Below are 18,876 nucleotides of genomic sequence, written 5' to 3'. Positions count from 1 at the left end.
TTTAGGTGTGCTGCTTGTGACTGTTGAGGTGTGTGCATGCATATGTGTCAGTGTGCTTGGGACAGGTATGACAATAGGAAAATAGGATTGGGAAGAGGAAGGTGGGTGGGGTTTGGAGGGGGTGGAAGGTGGCCAGGAGGGAGGAGGCCAGAGCTTGAAAAGATCTTTGTAGGCCAAATATAGCACTGTGAACGCCTTCCAGGTATGCAACCATATGTTGGAGCCAGCTGCCCTGCACACCTGGATGGCATTCAGAATGGCAGTCTGACCCACAGAGATGCTCCTCAGGAGGTAAATAGCCTCTTCACTCAGGGCAGCAGGGAGAACAGGCGGTAAGGTGCCTAGCGCGAAGGAGACGGCTACTCTCTTGGGGAAGCGGGTACGGTCAGCTGGGTAAGGAGCAACAGGGAGGGTGGAGATGGAACTGAGGTTGGCAGACAAGAATGAAACAGGTGTAGGTCCTGAGTGCTCTATCACCACTAGGGAATTCCACTGGGGGTCAACTTCTAAGAAGACAATGTTAAGCCGGTGTCTTCCGTAGCATTCCCCTCACCCTCTGGGCCACTGGGTCCCTCCGTGTCTGATGGTTCGGGATCGGAGGTAGAGTGATTAGCTGCTTCCCCACTGATGTTGGCCCTGTCTCCTCTGCTTGTTTGTGAAGACGCTGAAATGGCAAATACAAATAGGGTCATTCCATGTGCCTGAACACACTTGAACAACAGCTTTGATTACAAAATATTACCATACTGTACAGAAGCCCACTGCCACAAGACCTCCACAGTGGCTTCAGCATTTGTAACACCACATGCAAACATGCTCCATGAACTGCAAACAATTGCCCACAGGAAAATCAGAATCACAGACTTCAATTGCATGAGTGAAGTTGTCCAACCACAATACCCATGGATCGAGTAGGAGACCTTGTCAACTTGAATGGTTTGGCTCTTGTAGTACAGCTTAATAACCTGTTGCCATCAAATATCATAGCAATGCCAAGTTCAATATCACAGATTCCACACAATGCCCTGCAATCAGCAAGTGTTAATTTACGATATGATGAAATGATGGGCAAATAATCTAGCCATGTTAAAGTAAGAAGTACAGTTGCCGGAAGAAGGTGACATGGAAACACCCATTTCACTCTCTAAAAAATCACCAATGGTAACTTCACAATATGTCTAAATAGTCCCATGGAAGTTGTACTAATATTGTTTTGCTAGATAACAAGGCTTGCATAGAAAAGTACACTGGAGCCAATATTGTCAAAATGTCTGGGAGATTTGTCTACAAGTATCCACAGCACAATGAATCAGCTAGGCCTAGGGAAATTACCTGTCTCGGTTGGTTCTGCTGAGAACACCCATCTAACATTGCATGACTAAAAAGAAAATAGTCCACTTAATGTTGTTGTGGCTCAGGGAAAGTACTAGGAAAGCCCAAAGGTAAGTACCACAACACCCCCCAGCGACTAGGAAAGCAGGAGTAAATCACTATAAATTTCCCAGAACACTCACTTGGAAGAAAAGAAGAATAATGCAAATCCCAGAAGAGTCTGTAAGACACCAACAGTGGATTCCTCGACAAGAGGACCTGTGGAAGAAGGGGACCAAGTCCAACAAGCAAAGCAGAGTCCAGGAAGGGCAGGTGCCCCTATTCACCAGACTGAAGGTGCAAGAGATGAGTCAACGGTGACGAAGTAGAGTCAACATTGCACCCAAGAAGATGAAATCGAGTTCCTGGAGGATGCAGGTGTTGTCCCATGCCTGAAGGAGGATTGCACTCTGGTTTGCGTCTTCGGATTACACCAACAAGCCTTGGCACACGCAAAACTCACGATTGGTAGAAAGTGGAGCCGCCCGGGACCAGGAAGGACCTGGTGGACTCTACCCAGGATGGGTAGTTAGAGGGGGTGCTCAGCAACACAGAGAGCCCACAGAAGCACAGGCAGCACCCACAGGAGTCCCACAGGAAGGGGACATGAAAGTTGGAGAAGCAGCACTACAAAAAGGGATCCCACGCCGCCGGAGAACCACTCAAGGAGCTGTGAATTGCAGGATGGAGTGCTGGGGGCTAGAGCTTCCAGATGCCTGAAGATCCCTTGGAAAAGATGCCAGTAAGCCTTGGTAGATGCAAATAACGAAGTGCATGGGGGAACCGCCCTACGTGAGCAGGCAAGGACTTACCTCCACCCAAGTTGGGCAGCTGGTTGGATGACTGTTGGGACCACTTCAGTCTACCACCCATGTTACAGGATTCACACAGCTCAGCAGGAGAGAGGATCCAAGCAGTTAGTCATCGTTGCAGTTGGTACCTGCAGGGGAGTGACTCCTTCAGATGCAGTTTCTTTGGTGAGAAGTCGAAGTGGAGGTTGCAGAAGAATCCTGCTGAAGTCTTGTAAACTGAATCTGAGGAACCAGCCAAGAGAGAGACCCTAAATAGCCCTGAAAATGGGGTTAGTCATCTAGCTGGGTGACCACCTATCAGGAGGGGGCTCTGATGTCACTTGCCAGCACAGGCCACTCAGATGCTCCCAGAGTTCCCTGCTAACCCTGAATCCAAGATGGCAAAACCCAGGGACACCCTGGAGGAGCTCTGAGCACCACCCCTGGGGTGGTGATGGACAGTGGAGTGGTCACTCCCCTTTCCTTTGTTCAGTTTTGCACCAGAGCAAGGACCGAGGGTCCCTGAAGTGGTGTAGACTGGTTTATGCAAGGAGGGCACCAAATGTGCCCTTCAAAGCATTACCAGTGGCTTGCGGAGGCTACCACTCCCAAGCCTGTAACACCTGTTTCCAAAGGGACAGGGTGTAACACCCCTCGCCCAAAGGAAATCATTTGTTTTGCCTTCCTGGGCTTCAGCTGCTCAAGCAGCAGGAGGGCAGAAGCCTGTCTGTGAGGTGGCAGCAGCTTGGGATGCCTGTAAAATCTCAGAAGGCTGCAATGGCAATACTGGGGGTCCTCTAAGGAGCCCCCAGAGTGCAAGGAATCATACAACCAATGCTTGCAAAAGCTGTGGGGTATGATTCCATCATGTTTGATACCAAATATGCCTATGTTCAGAGTTATCATTACGTAGCTGGACATAGGTATTGATCTATGTCCAGTGCACAGATAAATTGGCATCTCCACACTCACAAGGTCCAGGAAAATGGGCCTGGAGTTCGAGCAGGCACCTCTTCTAGTGCAGGGGTGCCCTCACGCACAGGTACTTTGCACCCTGCCCTCTGGGCTAGAAGCCCTGCCATAGGAGTGACTTATAAGTGGCCTGGTGCAGTGAAAAGGTACTTGCACCTTTTCACGCAGGCTGCAAAGGCAGTCCTGCATGAACCCTTTGCTTGGGCTCCCTATGGGTGGCAAAATATATGCTGCAGCCCATAGGGATCCCCTGGACCTCCCCTTGCCCTGGGTACCTATACATATACTAGGGACTTACGGTGGGGCACCAGTGTGCCAATTGTGGGATGAAATACAGAGTTTTGGGAGAGAGCATAATCACTGTGCTTCTGGTTAGCAAGATCCCAGTTAACACAGTCAAACATACTGACATCAGGCAGAAAAATGTGACTCACAATTTGCGATTCCCTAATAGATCACGAGACGAAAAATAAAAGTTTGTACATCTGGTCCATAATGTCTTTTGTGGGTGGATTTTGTTATTTACTTTACAGGTTTTTGTCTATGAGTGTGTCCTATGGGCATTGGGAGTTTACTTTTTAGGTAACGAAATCTTTTTTACTTTTTAATGAACCAGTTCTATTTACTTTGATGTTGTTTCTATCCAGGTTTCCTGGAGCTTTTCTTTTCTTCAAAATCTTTTTCAGGTTCTTTAACAGTTCCTAAAAACTTTAGATTGCTTTGACGGGTTTCTATTAGATTTGTTTTATTTTTGTTTTTTGGACTTTGTTAGGCAATATGTTTAGCATTTTTGGCAGATTTCTACTTTTTTGCATGGATACAGAGAAGGATCTTCAGCTACAAAACAGTAAGGGCCTGATTCCGAGTTTGGCGGCTATCTGACTGCTGCGGTGTTGGAGGTCCAACCGCTATATTATTCTACACGCAGTTGCATAGTTGAAAGAACGTTGTGGTCCTGCCGACACCGATTGCAACACTAGACCGCTGAGGCAGCGAAATAGGTCAATACGCCTGTTGGAGGGTGTACCACCAGTGTTCCCGTTGGCCCCATTATGATGTTGATTTCTGCTGATGTGTCTGTGGCTGTCCAACCACTGCATCCAAGCTGGTAGAAACAGAGGGATGTAAGGCAGAAACTCACCTGCAGGCACCTTCTCACATCCTGTGCCGCCTTGGAGTCGATCCTTCACGTTCTGCCAATGCTTGTGCTGCTTAATGGTGCACAAAATCAACACCGTTGTGCATGCAACCAACGGTAAGCCTACCCATTTTCTAGACAGCAAATCTACGTGCTGCCATTGACTTGGTATGTGGGCTGTGCTCCATGGCCCAAATATATTTTGTGTGCCCTGATTCAGAGTTGTGCACAACATATGGCCCAACCACAGTTCCGTGATGCCCCCTTCGGCCAGGTCTCTGACACTTCACCACCACACTCTTCAAAACTTGATATTTGTGCACATCCCAGTTTCAGGGACAGTGATGTGTTCATAACATTGGCCCTCATTACGAGTGTGGTGGTCTAGACCGCGGAAGATGAGGTGGTGTGACCACCACATAACAGCCCTTGCAGACCAACTACCAGCTCCACTAGAATCTTGGATCCTGGCGGTCTTGTGGTGGTGGGGATCCTAATCCGCTCTGAGGATTACAACCTTGTTCTCTGCCAGCCTTTCCATGGTGGTAACATCACCATGAAAAGGCTGGCAGAGAACAGGTGCAGGGGGCCCCCTACCAAGCACTGTCGCAATGTTGACTGTATCTGTGGGTGTTTTGGTGGTGTCTGGGGGTATGGGGTGAGTGGTGGGTGTGTCCTTGGGTGTTGGGGGTGTCTGGGGGTATGGTGTGTGTGGTAGTGGGTGTGAGTGGGGTGTGAGTGGGGTGAGTGTCTGTTGAGTGCTTGCATGCTTGTGTGTCTTGTGGTATTTCTGTTTAGGTGTGCTGCTTGTGACTGTTGAGGTGTGTGCGTGCATATGTGTCAGTGTGCTTGGGACAGGTATGACAATAGGAAAATAGGATTGGGAAGAGGAAGGTGGGTGGGGTTTGGAGGGGGTGGAAGGTTGCCAGGAGGGAGGAGGCCAGAGCTTGAAAAGATCTTTGTAGGCCAGATATAGCACTGTGAACGCCTTCCAGGTATGCAACCATCTGTTGGAGCCAGCTGCCCTGCACACCTGGATGGCATTCAGAATGGCAGTCTGACCCACAGAGATGCTCCTCAGGAGGTAAATAGCCTCTTCACTCAGGGCAGCAGGGAGAACAGGCGGTAAGGTGCCTAGCGCGAAGGAGACGGCTACTCTCTTGGGGAAGCGGGTACGGTCAGCTGGGTAAGGAGCAACAGGGAGGGTGGAGATGGAACTGAGGTTGGCAGACAAGAATGAAACAGGTGTAGGTCCTGAGTGCTCTATCACCACTAGGGAATTCCACTGGGGGTCAACTTCTAAGAAGACAATGTTAAGCCGGTGTCTTCCGTAGCATTCCCCTCACCCTCTGGGCCACTGGGTCCCTCCGTGTCTGATGGTTCGGGATCGGAGGTAGAGTGATTAGCTGCTTCCCCACTGGTGTTGGCCCTGTCTCCTCTGCTTGCTTGTGAAGACGCTGAAATGGCAAATACAAATAGGGTCATTCCATGTGCCTGAACACACTTGAACAACAGCTTTGATTACAAAATATTACCATACTGTACAGAAGCTCACTGCCACAAGACCTCCACAGTGGCTTCAGCATTTGTAACACCACATGCAAACATGCTCCATGAACTGCAAACAATTGCCCACAGGAAAATCAGAATCACAGACTCCAATTGCATGAGTGAAGTTGTCCAACCACAATACCATTGGATCGAGTAGGAGACCTTGTCAACTTGAATGGTTTGGCTCTTGTAGTACCGCTTAATAACCTGTTGCCATCAAATATCATAGCAATGCCAAGTTCAATCTCACAGATTCCACACAATGCCCTGCAATCAGCAAGTGTTAATTTACGATATGATGAAATGATGGGCAAATAATCTAGCCATGTTAAAGTAAGAAGTACAGTTGCCGGAAGAAGGTGACATGGAAACACCCATTTCACTCTCTAAAAAATCACCAATGGTAACTTCACAATATGTCTAAATAGTCCCATGGAAGTTGTACTAATATTGTTTTGCTAGATAACAAGGCTTGCATAGAAAAGTACACTGGAGCCGATATTGTCAAAATGTCTGGGAGATTTGTCTACAAGTATCCACAGCACAATGAATCAGCTAGGCCTAGGGAAATTACCTGTCTCGGTTGGTTCTGCTGAGAACACCCATCTAACATTGCATAACTAAAAGGCAATAGTCCACTTAATGTTGTTGTGGCTCATGGAATCTCCATTACCTGAAGAGGGCCTTTAACATGTTTCTCAATGGAAAGACACATCACTGTACCTTTTTTGTCTTGCAAACATAGATTCCACTGGATTACTGAGTGTACACACTCACATATGATTCCAACATTTATGCATGTCACTCCCTGATGCATGTCAACAGTCAGGGAATGCAATTCACCAATTTACATGTGCAAAGCATTGAGCCAATTGATTTAACCTCAATGGCATGCAAATTCACATAGTGAGTATTACTGTAGGTCTACCTGTAATGTCCTTCATTGCTTCTGCAAATGTTCATGATAAATGACATGGAGTACCGGGTTAGGGTAGGAATGACCCAACAAACAATGTTGACACACTCCAGTCTACGGTACCTTCATATAAAACTATTTTCCAAGAGATTTTGACATACACGCATATGTAATTGAATCCAACATCATTCCATCAAGACTGGTAGGTCATGTCTGAAACAGTAGTGGAAATGATACTGCAAAAGTGCAAGGTGCACATGCTAACATGTAGGCACAAGTACTGATGCCAACAGTGATGTTACCCAAATCATGTAACTGTACATTACCTTCTTACAGAGGGCAAGTATTGCTCAGTGACCTTGCTCAAAGGACAATGTATGCTAAGTCACATGTATGCTGGTCACCATCACATGTGAGACAGTAGGGAAGCACCACCACTCTTGACACACTGAAGACAAGTAGCCTCTTGAGTACAGATGCTAATATACTCTCTTGAGCAGAAACATGTCTGAGTACAGTGATCTATTATCTCATGTTGTTTGATGCTGGGGTAACACACTGAAGACAAGTGGACTGTTGGGTACAAATGCCACCCACAACATGAAACAACATGAGATGATTGACCACTGTTCTCAGCCATGTATCTGCCCAAGAGAGTATATTGGTAGCAGGTGGTACTCTGGTATGTCCCTGGACAAGGCACATCAGTATGCACCAACTACCATACATACACAAACAATAACACATGTTGTGTTTCGCACATGGGCGATCTCTATATTCATGGGAAGATGGCTGCCTCTAACACATCAAACTGGCAGTGTAACAGGTAGGAATATGCCCATGGCTCACCCCCTTGTAGCTGCTATGCTCCCATCAAATGCCCATCAAGCTCGGGATGGGCCATTGCCATTATGTGGTTCATCAGGGGGGTCAGGGTCCGGCGTGTGCCCCGTCCATGTTGGGAGGACAGTCCTTGCTGCAGGCCCAGCGTCTCAGGTCCTCCCATCTTTTGCGACAGTGGATGCTCTGCCAGTGATAGAGCCCCAGGTTCCACACCTTACGGGCAAAGGCTCTCCAAATCCCTTGCTTCTGATGGGACTTGAACTGTATGGATATAATAGACACATGAAGAGGTCACAGTTGCACTTTTTTAGGGTTACTGGGTTTAACACACATTTTGGAAACACCTAGCACAAGCATTTTGTAATTGTCAACGCACTAAAAGTATAAAGCACGCATGGTGATACAAAAGGGGACATAAATGCATACTTTTGGAGTCATCTGCTGACTATCCACAACCCCAGACATGGCCTTCAATGACTAAGCAAGCCCACTGACATAATGTAGCCCAGGGCCAAGCAAAATGTACTGTGATATGAGCCACTAAGAAACACAACACACCATTGTAACGATCTGAAGGGTAAACTAATTGTGCATGACTGTACTGACACCTTTACATCCAGGCAAATTGACTCGCTGTATACAGTCCATACAGACAACTACCATGGAGCAGACTACACCCTAAGTCTTAGGTGACAATGAAAGGGCTGGCATAGGTGTCACTGAAAGCTTCTCTGTGTTGCGTGGACATGTGGTCTACCTAATGGATTCTCATAACACTTCTGAGTGGAGTGGGTTTGTGTGGTACACACTGGTATCACAGGAAACACCTTTTACCATTTGTGGCACTCCTACAGGGATGACATTCCGCAAACCGAGGTATGTTTGGTCTGATTGGTTGCCAATGAGGATCAATGGAAATAAGTACCAGGTCAGGAGGTTACCTCAGTCCCCATTCCTAATGGAGTCAATGTAAAATCATTCAGGCAGAATCTTGCTTCTGAAGACTCATCTTGGACACATCCAAGGATCTGAAGGTCCACAGGGAGTGGGCCTGGTGCCTAAGTTGCATTGCCACAGTTACTGTTCACCAGCCTGGGCTACCTCCTATACTGTGAAAAGGCTTTGACAGGACTTGCTCTTTGCAGTTTCAGCATATTGAACCTACATGAACATCACATATTCATAACTTCCATGCATGACAGTTCATGGTGTGGCCATTCTTCTATGTGAGTTCAGGGTTGTGTGGCACACTGAATGGCTCAGTGAGTTTTATTTCCATTGTTCTCACATGACAGTTTGCCAAGGCCTGGTCTGGGCTGAGTGATCTCTGGGACTTTACACAAGCTTACAACATCTTTAACTGAATCAAAAAGTATACATACACAGCTCATGCTGTAATGCAAATACAGTTATTGTGTAATTTACCATCATCAGATTTTCAGATATGTCATTGTTTGGTTGCAAAGATTACTTAAGTAGATATATGAATGTAACAGAAGGAGGATCTAGGGTTTATCATACATCACACAATACAATGGTCATTTGAAACACATAGGGGGTCATTCTGACCCCGGCCGGCGGCTTCCTGGAACCGCCAGAATACCGCTGCACGGTCAAAAGACCGCCGTGGGTATTCTGGGTTTCCCGCTGGGCTGGCGGGCGACCGCCAGAAGGCCGCCCGCCAGCCCAGCGGGAAACACCCATCCATGAGGATGCCGGCTCCGAATGGAGCCGGCGGAGTGGAAGGGGTGCGACGGGTGCAGTTGCACCCGTCACGATTTTCAGTGTCTGCATGGCAGACACTGAAAATCTTGGTGGGGCCCTGTTACGGGGGCCCCTGCAGTGCCCCTGCAGTGGCATGGGCACTGCAGGGGCCCCCAGGGGCCCCACGACACCCCATACCGCCATCCTGTGCCTGGCGGCCAAAACCGCCAGGAACAGGATGGCGGTATGGGGGTCGGAATCCCCATGGCGGCGCAGCAAGCTGCGCCGCCATGGAGGATTCCCCAGGGCAGCGGAAAACCGGCGGTACACCGCCGGTTTTCCATTTCTGACCGCGGCTGTACCGCCGCGGTCAGAATGCCCAAGGGAGCATCGCCAGCCTGTTGGCGGTGCTCCCGCGGTCGTTGGCCCTGGCGGATTTTACCGCCAGGGTCAGAATGACCCCCATAGAGTACATGGCTCCACAATCCACAATCTGTACATCCCATGTATTACCAGAGATTGTTACAGCAGGCACCCAAATAACTCACTGGGACTCAGAAGCACATTATAGGCTGTGAAGAAGGAAAGGATGGTGTTGAACAGAGTCAAATATGCCAATGGGTAGTTACCTGCTCCTCTGGTGAGCCCTAGATCTGCCAAACAGGGGGAGGACGTCTTCCATGAGCCTCTCCAGCTTCTCTGGAGAGAAGGCAGGGGCCCTTTCACCTTCTTTGGCAGGCATGAAAGCTCCCAGAGGCGGCACACAGCAGCTGAATTGGTGGAGGTGTTGATGGCAGCCGTGTCAGGAGGCAAGTGATTCTTTTTCCAAACTGCTGTGTACATGTACGCCACGTACACGGCCATCACCGTCGACGTGCACAGCCATAGGACCGTGACCATTACAGTCAACAATATTAGCCTATTGCTGTGTCTGCCGCAGTTGAAACTGCCCACTGAGTGGTCGACTTCTGCCGGCGGTGGGAGGTCAGGCATCCACAGTTTTTGCAGTTAAAACTACAATTGTGGTGACTGTTAAACACATCACAACATCTATACATGTGTAGTAACATCTCAACATCTGTAAAGCTCCCTTGATATGTAGATTCTCCTACACAATCATCACTGTAGTACATTGCTGGTCACAGATGCAGTATAACAGCGGTACTCTGTACCCCGCCTGTGATGATATTTTTGGTGGTCAGAACATACTTCAAATTATCAAGGGGCACAAGAGGAGTAGATAGGTGTGCTATATGCACATATACTTTGTTAGCACATGGCTAGTCAACCATGGGGATCATAGCTGGACCTTTAGTAGTAGACAGTTTTGATGTGTAATGGATGTATTTCGAGTCAGTAATATTTTGTCACACGACTGGTCTTTCTCATCAGATATGTTGGTCTGGACACAGGTACCCTGGGAAAGGAAGGAGATGACAACCTCTGGTCTACTGTCCATTTCCAGATCTTCAGACCACGGAAGAATGTGATGTAATAAAGCAGCTCCATCTGAATAGGAAAACAATCCAAGATTTATGTCGTCACTTGGAGCCAGTTCTCATGTCTCAAAACAATAATCTGACATGTATACCACCCATTGTGAGATTCATGGCAATATTTCACTTCCTGGCCACAGGAACATTTTAACATGCAGTGACTATATCTGGTGGTATGTTTGAACCTATGTTCAGTGATGTTTTATAAGACGTGCTATCAGCAATGATGAAACACATTGACAGCTATATCAGGTTCCCCAGACATGAGGATTTAGCCAATGTGAAGGTTGACTTCTATGGATTTAGTCACCTCCCACATGTTGTGGGACCCATTGATGGCACCCACATTGCACTGGTGCCACCACATGCCAGTGAACAAGTCTATCAAAACAGAAAGCTCTACCATTTTATCAATGTGCAATTTGTCTGCTTGTCAGATCTGTACATTTCAAACGTCTGTGCCCAGGTCCCCGGTTCAGGTTATGATTCCTTTGTAATGTGGAACAGCACCATACCCCAGCTGATGACACAACTGCAACCTGGGAGGGCCTCGCTTGTTGGAAAGTCACATCTGTCCTGATCTTGTGTGTGAAATGTCAGGTGCTACAATCAGGAACTGTATGTTTCATTATAGCACTTATGTCTCAATACAAAACAAGAGACTCAGCATATCCCAACTATCTTTGGTTGTTAACACCACTGAGGAATCCAACTACGCCAGGGGAAATCCGTTTCAATAAGGCCCTTGGAAAACATGGTGGCCAGTTCAGCTGGTTTCTGGGCTCCTGAAGGCCAGATTTCGCTGTCTAGAAAAGACTGAGGGAGTCCTCCTCTACTCACCTGGGAATGTATCTCAAATCACTGTGGCCTGCTGCATGCTCCATAACATCACCCTGAGAAGCGACATCCCTCACATCTCAGAGGAGGGGGAGCCTGTGGTGCCACCAGGTGAGAATCTCGAAATGCCAAATTAAGATGATAGTGGCGAAGAGGATGGATCTGACTTGTGACACAATCTCATCAACAACCTATTCTCATGAGTGTAAGTATGTTCTGAGATGTCATGACTTTGACTGTACAATGAACTCTTGTTGTGATGATGTGAGGAGTATATTTGTTGGAACTATAAGGAAGTTGAAGCTCTGGTAAATACTGGAAAAGTGGGTCTGATGAAGAAGCTTTTAACATAGTCACACTTGGAGATGTTGCTTTGTGTGTGAGATTTATAACATGGACTTCATTCTCCAGACATTTGCTATGTGAATTTTGTCATTTGTATAGTTTCATACCTATACGCCTTGAATTTATGTTTGTTCAGGTGTCTTCACCATAACACCTACTTTGGGCTATTTCTGAGTTATGATATTAGCAGGTATATGATTCTGCTGGGACATACAAAGTGAACATGGGCTGTTCCTGGGAATGTATGTCACAAAATCTGGGTGTACAAGACCTGCACCAAGACAGCTTGCACAGTGATGGGATGGAAGTTTAGAAGACTTCAATGGATTTGTTCCTTGTCGTATGGTGGCCCTGATGCATCATGTGTGTCATCATATGGTCAGAAAATATGTAGTCAAAGGCTGAATTCATGTTAGTTTCCCTTCACATTGGCTAAATACTCCTTTTGTCTGAGTTATATGTAGCTGTTGGTGTGTCCATTGTAGGCCTAAGTGCCTGTGGTACACCACTGACCTTTGTTTGTATCATACCACCAGATTGAGAAGCACTGGATTGTGATGACCCTGTGATCAGAAACTGTTGTACTGCCATCTGAGTTTTGAATCATATGATGTTGGATTCTTTTTGTGAGGTAGGTGATATGGCTTCAGCTGATGACATCAATCAATTTCATATCTGCCTATTCTACAGGACAATATTTGACATATCCCTTCCTTCCATGTTCTGGAGCTCTGTACCTGTAAATGTGATCATTTGCACAGTATGATTTAATCATGTATGATTTGCTATGTTTCAGACATGTGGTCAGCCTGTGAGCTGAACAATGTAATAACATTTCTTCTTTGACAAGACACTTGTATGTATGTGTTTGTGTTGAATGGCTGTAATTCAGAGCTGGACACTGTGTGCATGCAAAATATATCCCTGCTTCCACAAGTAGCTTGTTTTTTGTTGCATGGTTCACATGTTCTTACATACCTACATTGATAAATGTGAAATTTTAAACAGCAGATCATGAGTTTGTGACTGGTGAATTTAATACAGTGCTAAGTGTGAAAGCAAATTTGTGGCAAAAAGTCACATACATGAAAAGTGAAGGGGTCAGTCATGGGAGTAGATGCCACACCATCTGAAGTCCTAAGTCCAGAGTACTCCTCCCCATCAGAAATGGAATAGGGTTCAGGATCAGTCCACAGTGTGAATGTGTGAAACACAAAGGAGGACATTAAGGATGAGGTTTCTTGCTGGCAGTGGTGGGTGTCTTGCCATCTGCACCTCCTGGATTTTTACATGAACGTCCCACTTGCTGGGGTGGGGGGTACAGCTGCTGAAGAGGCAGAGGTGTCTAAGAGTGATTGGTCCTCTGGCAGGACCTCCCTTTTTGTGTCTGTCACAGATGTACTTCGGTTGATGTAGTTGGCCCACAGGAAGGGGTAGGTGGTAGGGGAAAAGCTCTGCAAAGAGTTGTATGGATGTCCCTCAGCCCCTCTGCTAGGGTGCCCATGTACAAATTATGGTCCTCCATTTGTTGGGTCATGTTCCTCTGCAGCTCCTGATTTCACAGAGTTCAGTTAGCACATGGTCCATCACACCTTGAGACTCATGATAGACCCCAAGATTTGGTTGATGGTATCCTGGTCATGAGTGGCCCAAGTGACCTCAGTATGCTGGCCCACAGCAACCCTCCCACGGACCCTACCCCTACAAGTCTATGCCTGTGACACAGGGTGTCCTCTCCAACTGAGCTGTGGACTCTCAGTGTCATGATTGTTGATTTGCACCCTGGGATCCAGGACTGGGGGCGCAAGATGGTAGCTACTGTGCTAGGTATATAGGTTGGGGGACACGTTGTTGTCTATGTGTAGAAGAAACTGGGGTGGAGGTGTTGTTGCGGGCACAGTGACACTCACTCATTGAATTTTTTTTATCAGTTGAGACCTTCTATGGTAAACACTAAGGTTTTATTTTTGATAGATAATATACAGTTTGATAGTTTTGAATATACATTTATGTATTTATATATTTATTAATACCTACGTAGGAGTTTAAGTTTTCGTAGTTAATGTACATCTTATACTTGGGAGCCAGTAAATCTGTAGTCTGTAGACTTCAGCGAGTCCAAAATGCTGCAGCCAGAATGTTGTTTTCTCTCCCTAAGCTTTGTTCTGCACCTGTACAAACTGCACTGGCTTCCTCTGGAGAAGTGTGTGCAGTTCAAAGCCTTATGCACTACCCATAAAATCCTGTTCTCTCAGGGGGCACCTACTTTGGTGAATATGATGACCTTCTAGCATCGGAGTCATCAACTGTGCTAAGCCAGTCTCAGGAGGGCTGCAGTTCCCCGCTTTGAGAGAGTACATGCGGGAAGCCACTACTTTCAGTTTAAAGCCCCTTGTCTGTGGAACTCTCATCCTCTTGCTATCAGGAATCTACAGAATCTCCTGTCATTTAGGAAAGCCAAGAAAGCCTGACTTTTCTCATCTAGACTGCTTGGGTCATTCTATTCTCGGGCCCTTTGTAGCTGTTCATGCAGGTTGTGTTAGAGGATAGGAGCCAGGAAGCCCTTTTTAAGGGCAGCCATGTGCTTTACAAACCCATTAACAAAACATAATATAATGTTAATTTTTCTTTGTAATTGTACTGTTAATATTTTAATTATATCATTTATTGTGGTGTATAGTAATTATGTTGTTGATGTAACATATTTTTATATATTTAAATATGTGTATTAAATATTTTGGGTTTATTTGATGCAACTGTTTTTTGTAAAAAGTGTTTTGAAAATATGTATTCATAATTATGAAGGGGCAGAATCCACTTAGGCACCAGGGATCTTTGTGTGTGTTTTGTGTGTGGGGGGGCAGGCCCCTTTGGCAAGGGTCACCCTCAAAAGGGGGCATATTACTGCTAGCCATTTCTGCCCCCCCTGGGGGCAGATTGGCCTATTTTCTTTAAGCACATCTCCTCCCAAGAAGGGCAGAAGCCACCAAAACAAAAGGTACTTTTTTTCTCCTTTGTTTTTTTTGTGTTTTGGGGGTGCCCCCTTTGGCCAGGGTCACCCTCAAAAGGGGGCACAGAATTGTTGACCATTTCTGCCCCCCTTGGGGCAGATAGCCTTATTTTGTGTCTGTCCAAGGAGGGCAGGATCCACTTAGGCACCTGGGAAAATTTCTAAATGCTTGGTTGCGGGGTGTTTGTCAACTGGCAAAGTATTTGCGTTTGTGATTATAACAGTTTATTTCTCGTTTTTGTTCTAGTTCAAAGCTTTTGCTTCCTTTGCTGTGGCTTCTTGCGGTTTTGGCAGTGGTTGACCTACGGTCTGCGTGGTTGCATGTTTTAGGAAAGTAAAAGCAATTTACTCCAAAGGAGTATTGTTGCCATGCATGAATGAAATGTTTGTAGGTGGTGTACTAAATACAGGATTGTGTGTGAAATTGTTCTTAGATTTGTGCACAAAGATATTTGTGTCTTATGTCTAATATACTTTTCTTTTTTTCTTTTCAGTGGGATATCATTGGTGATTGCTGTAGGAAAGTACCATCTTGCCTGGCATGTTACCCCCATTTTTACTTGTGCGTCAGTTTGTTTTTGCCTGTCTCACTGGGATCCTGCTAGCCAGGACCCCAGTGCTCATAGTTGTGACCTGAATGTGTGTTCCCTGTGTGGTGCCTAACTGTGTCACTGAGGCTCTGCTAATCAGAACCTCTGTGCTTATGCTCCCTCTGCCTTTAAAATTGTCACTGCAGGCTAGTGACCATTTTTACCAATCCTAATTGGCACACTGGAACACCCTTATAATTCCCTAGTATATGGTACCTAGGTGCCCAGGGTATTGGGGTTCCAGGAGATCCCTATGGGCATTTCTTTTGCCAACCATAGGGAGCTCAGACAATTCTTACACAGGCCTGCCACTGCAGCCTAAGTGAAATAACATCCACATTATTTCACAGCCATTTTACACTGCACTTAAGTAACTTATAAGTCACCTATATGTCTAACCTCACTTAGTGAAGGTTAGGTGCAAAGTTACTAAGGGTGAGGGCCCCCTGGCACTAGCCAAGATGCCCCCACATAGGTCAGGGCAATTTCCCCGGACTTTGTGAGTGCGGGGACACCATTACACGCGTGCACTACACATAGGTCAATACCTATATGTAGCTTCACAATGGTAACTCCGAATAAGGCCATGTAACATGTCTAAGATCATCGAATTGTCCCCCCAGGACAAATCTGGTATTCGGGTGCCAATCCCATGCATTCTCGGGGCTACAGCATGGACCTCGGGTACTGCCAAACCAGCTCTCTGGGGTTTTCACTGCAGCTACCGCTGCTGCCAGCCCCTGCTCTGGCGCGACACTGGACAAAGGAAAGGGGAGTGACCACTCCCCTGTCCATCACCACCCCAGGGGTGGTGCCCAAAGCTCCACCAGTGTGTCACAAACCTCTGCCATCTTGAATGCAGAGGTGTGAGGGCACAGTGGAGGCCTCAGAGTGACCAGTGCCAGCAGGTGATGTAAGAGACCCCTCCTGGCAGGTGCTTACCTGACTAGGTGGCCAATCCTCCTCTGAGGGCTATTTAGGGTCTCTACTGTGGGCTTCTCTTCAGATAACGAATGCAAGAGCTTACCAGAGTTCCTCTGCATCTCCCTCTTCGACTTCTGCCAAGGATCGACCGCTGACTGCTCCAGGACACCTGCAAAACTGCAACAAAGTAGCAAGAAGACTACCTGCGACATTGTGGTGCCTAATACTGCCGGATTTCTCAACAGTTGCCTGGTGGTGCATGTTCTGGGGGCTGTCTGCCTTCACCCTGCACTGGAAGCCAAGGATACATCTCCTGTGGGTCGATGGAATCTTCCCCCTGCTAATGCAGGCACCAAACTTCTGCTTCACCGGTCCTCTGGGTTCCCTCTCATCGTGACGAGCAAGGTCCCTGGAACACAGAAGCTGGATCCAAGTGACCCCGACAGACGAGTGGGCCATCTGTCCAAATTTGGTGGAGGTAAGTCCTTGCATCCCCATGCCAGACAGTAATCCTGTGCTGTGTACTGCATGAACTGCAGCTGCTAGGGCTTCTGTGCACTTTTGCAAGGAATCCTTTGTGTACAGCACAGCCCAGGTCCCCAGCACTCTGTCCTGCATTGTTCAACTCGCTGAGTTGACCAACTGCTTCGTGGGACCCTCCTTTGTAGTGCTGAGACGACCGCCGTGCTCAGTTTAAGGGATAACTGGACCTGGCACAAGGTGTACGTACCATTAGGTACCCACTATAAGCCAGGCCAGCCTTCTACAATTGCTGTGTATGTGTAGAGTAGTTGCTGGTGAGTCTAACTTTTTCAAGCAAGTGAGTGGTATATTTTTTTAATTTATAATTCTTTGTGATAAAGCCACACTTTGTTTATTACTTATTTCAGACAGTGCTGGTTGTTGTTGGTGCATTTGTCAAGTTACACGTCTTAGAAATGATCATGGCTAACCGCAGAGTGACCACTCAGCAGGTTGTTGGCATGCTTTTTGAGTTGTCTTCTGACCATGATTATGAGACTGACTCTGCATCTGAGGCAGAGGAGGAAGTGAGAGATTCTGGCAGTGAGTTTTCTGTCTGAGAGGAATCTTCTGATGTGGATGCCACTCTGAGTGCAGATGAAGGGCCTGTTTTAGAGCAGGACACTGATGAGCCAATAGTGCAGCAGCCTGGGGCTGAAAGGTTTCCCATTGGAAGACCTGACACCTGGGTTGCCCCAAACACGGAGCAGCCACTGTTGCCTGCATTTACTGGTCTCCCAGGGTGTAGAGTAAATATGGAAAACTTTTTGCCTGTCAATTTCTTTGAGTTGTTTAAGGACAATGTATTTTTGGAAGAGATTGTTGAGCAGACTAATTTGTATGCATAGCAGTATTTGAGGGACAATGCTGCCAGACTTAGGCCTCAGTCTAGAGCTACCCAGTGGATTCCCACAAATCTGGAAGCGATGAAACAGCTCTTGGGTTTGACTTTTTTGATGGGGGTTGATAAGGAAGCCGGCAATGGCTTCTTATTGGTCAACTAGTCCCTTGATGGCAACAGCTATGTTTTCTGCAGCCATGACTCATAATCGGTATTTGCTTCTTCTTCGGATGCTGCATTTTGTTGACAATGCTTTAGCCTTGCCACGAGATCACACTGATTGTGACCGTCTTTTTAAGATTAGGCCTGTCCTTGATAATTTTGCAGATCGGTTTTCAGAGGTGTATGTTCCAGGCAAAGAAATATGTGGACGAGTCTTTGGTCCTGTTCAAGGGACGTTTGATTTTTAAGCAGTACATTGCTAGAAAGAGGGCATGGTATGGAATTAAAATGTATATGATGTCTGAAAGTAGTATAGGATATGTTTATAATTTCCGGGTCTATGCTGGTAGGGATTCCAGTATTGAGCCCCTGGGTTGTCTGCCTACTTTTGGAGTTAGTGAGAAAATTGTGTGGGAACTTGGTAGATGACTGTTTAACAATGGTCACCACTTGTACGTAGATAACTTCTACACTGCAGTGCAGTTGTTCAAGGAATTGTTCAGAGTGGACACTGTTGCTTGTGGCACAATCCGTTCTAACCGGAAAGGCTATCCAAGGGAGCTTGACTGTAAAAAACTTTAGAGGAGACAGTGCAGTGCCTTGAGGAATGATGAGCTGCTAGTTCTGAAATGTTCAGACATGAGGGATGTGTACATGCTAACTACCATCCATGATGAGAGTACTTCCCATGTGACTGTTTGGGTTCAGGTTGCCAAAGTATGCAAACTTGCATGCATTTTGGACTACAATAAGCACATGGGTGTTGTTGATTGAGTAGATCAGAGGTTGGAACCTCACACTGCTCTTCGTAAGTCTTACGTGTGGTATGAAAAGTTGGCCATCCATTTGTTTCATTTGGCAAC

Source organism: Pleurodeles waltl, chromosome 2_2 (assembly GCF_031143425.1).
Source record: "Pleurodeles waltl isolate 20211129_DDA chromosome 2_2, aPleWal1.hap1.20221129, whole genome shotgun sequence".
Lineage (NCBI taxonomy): Eukaryota > Metazoa > Chordata > Amphibia > Caudata > Salamandridae > Pleurodeles > Pleurodeles waltl.
The sequence above is the reverse complement of the archived record's forward strand: the minus strand, read 5'-3'. Positions refer to the sequence as shown.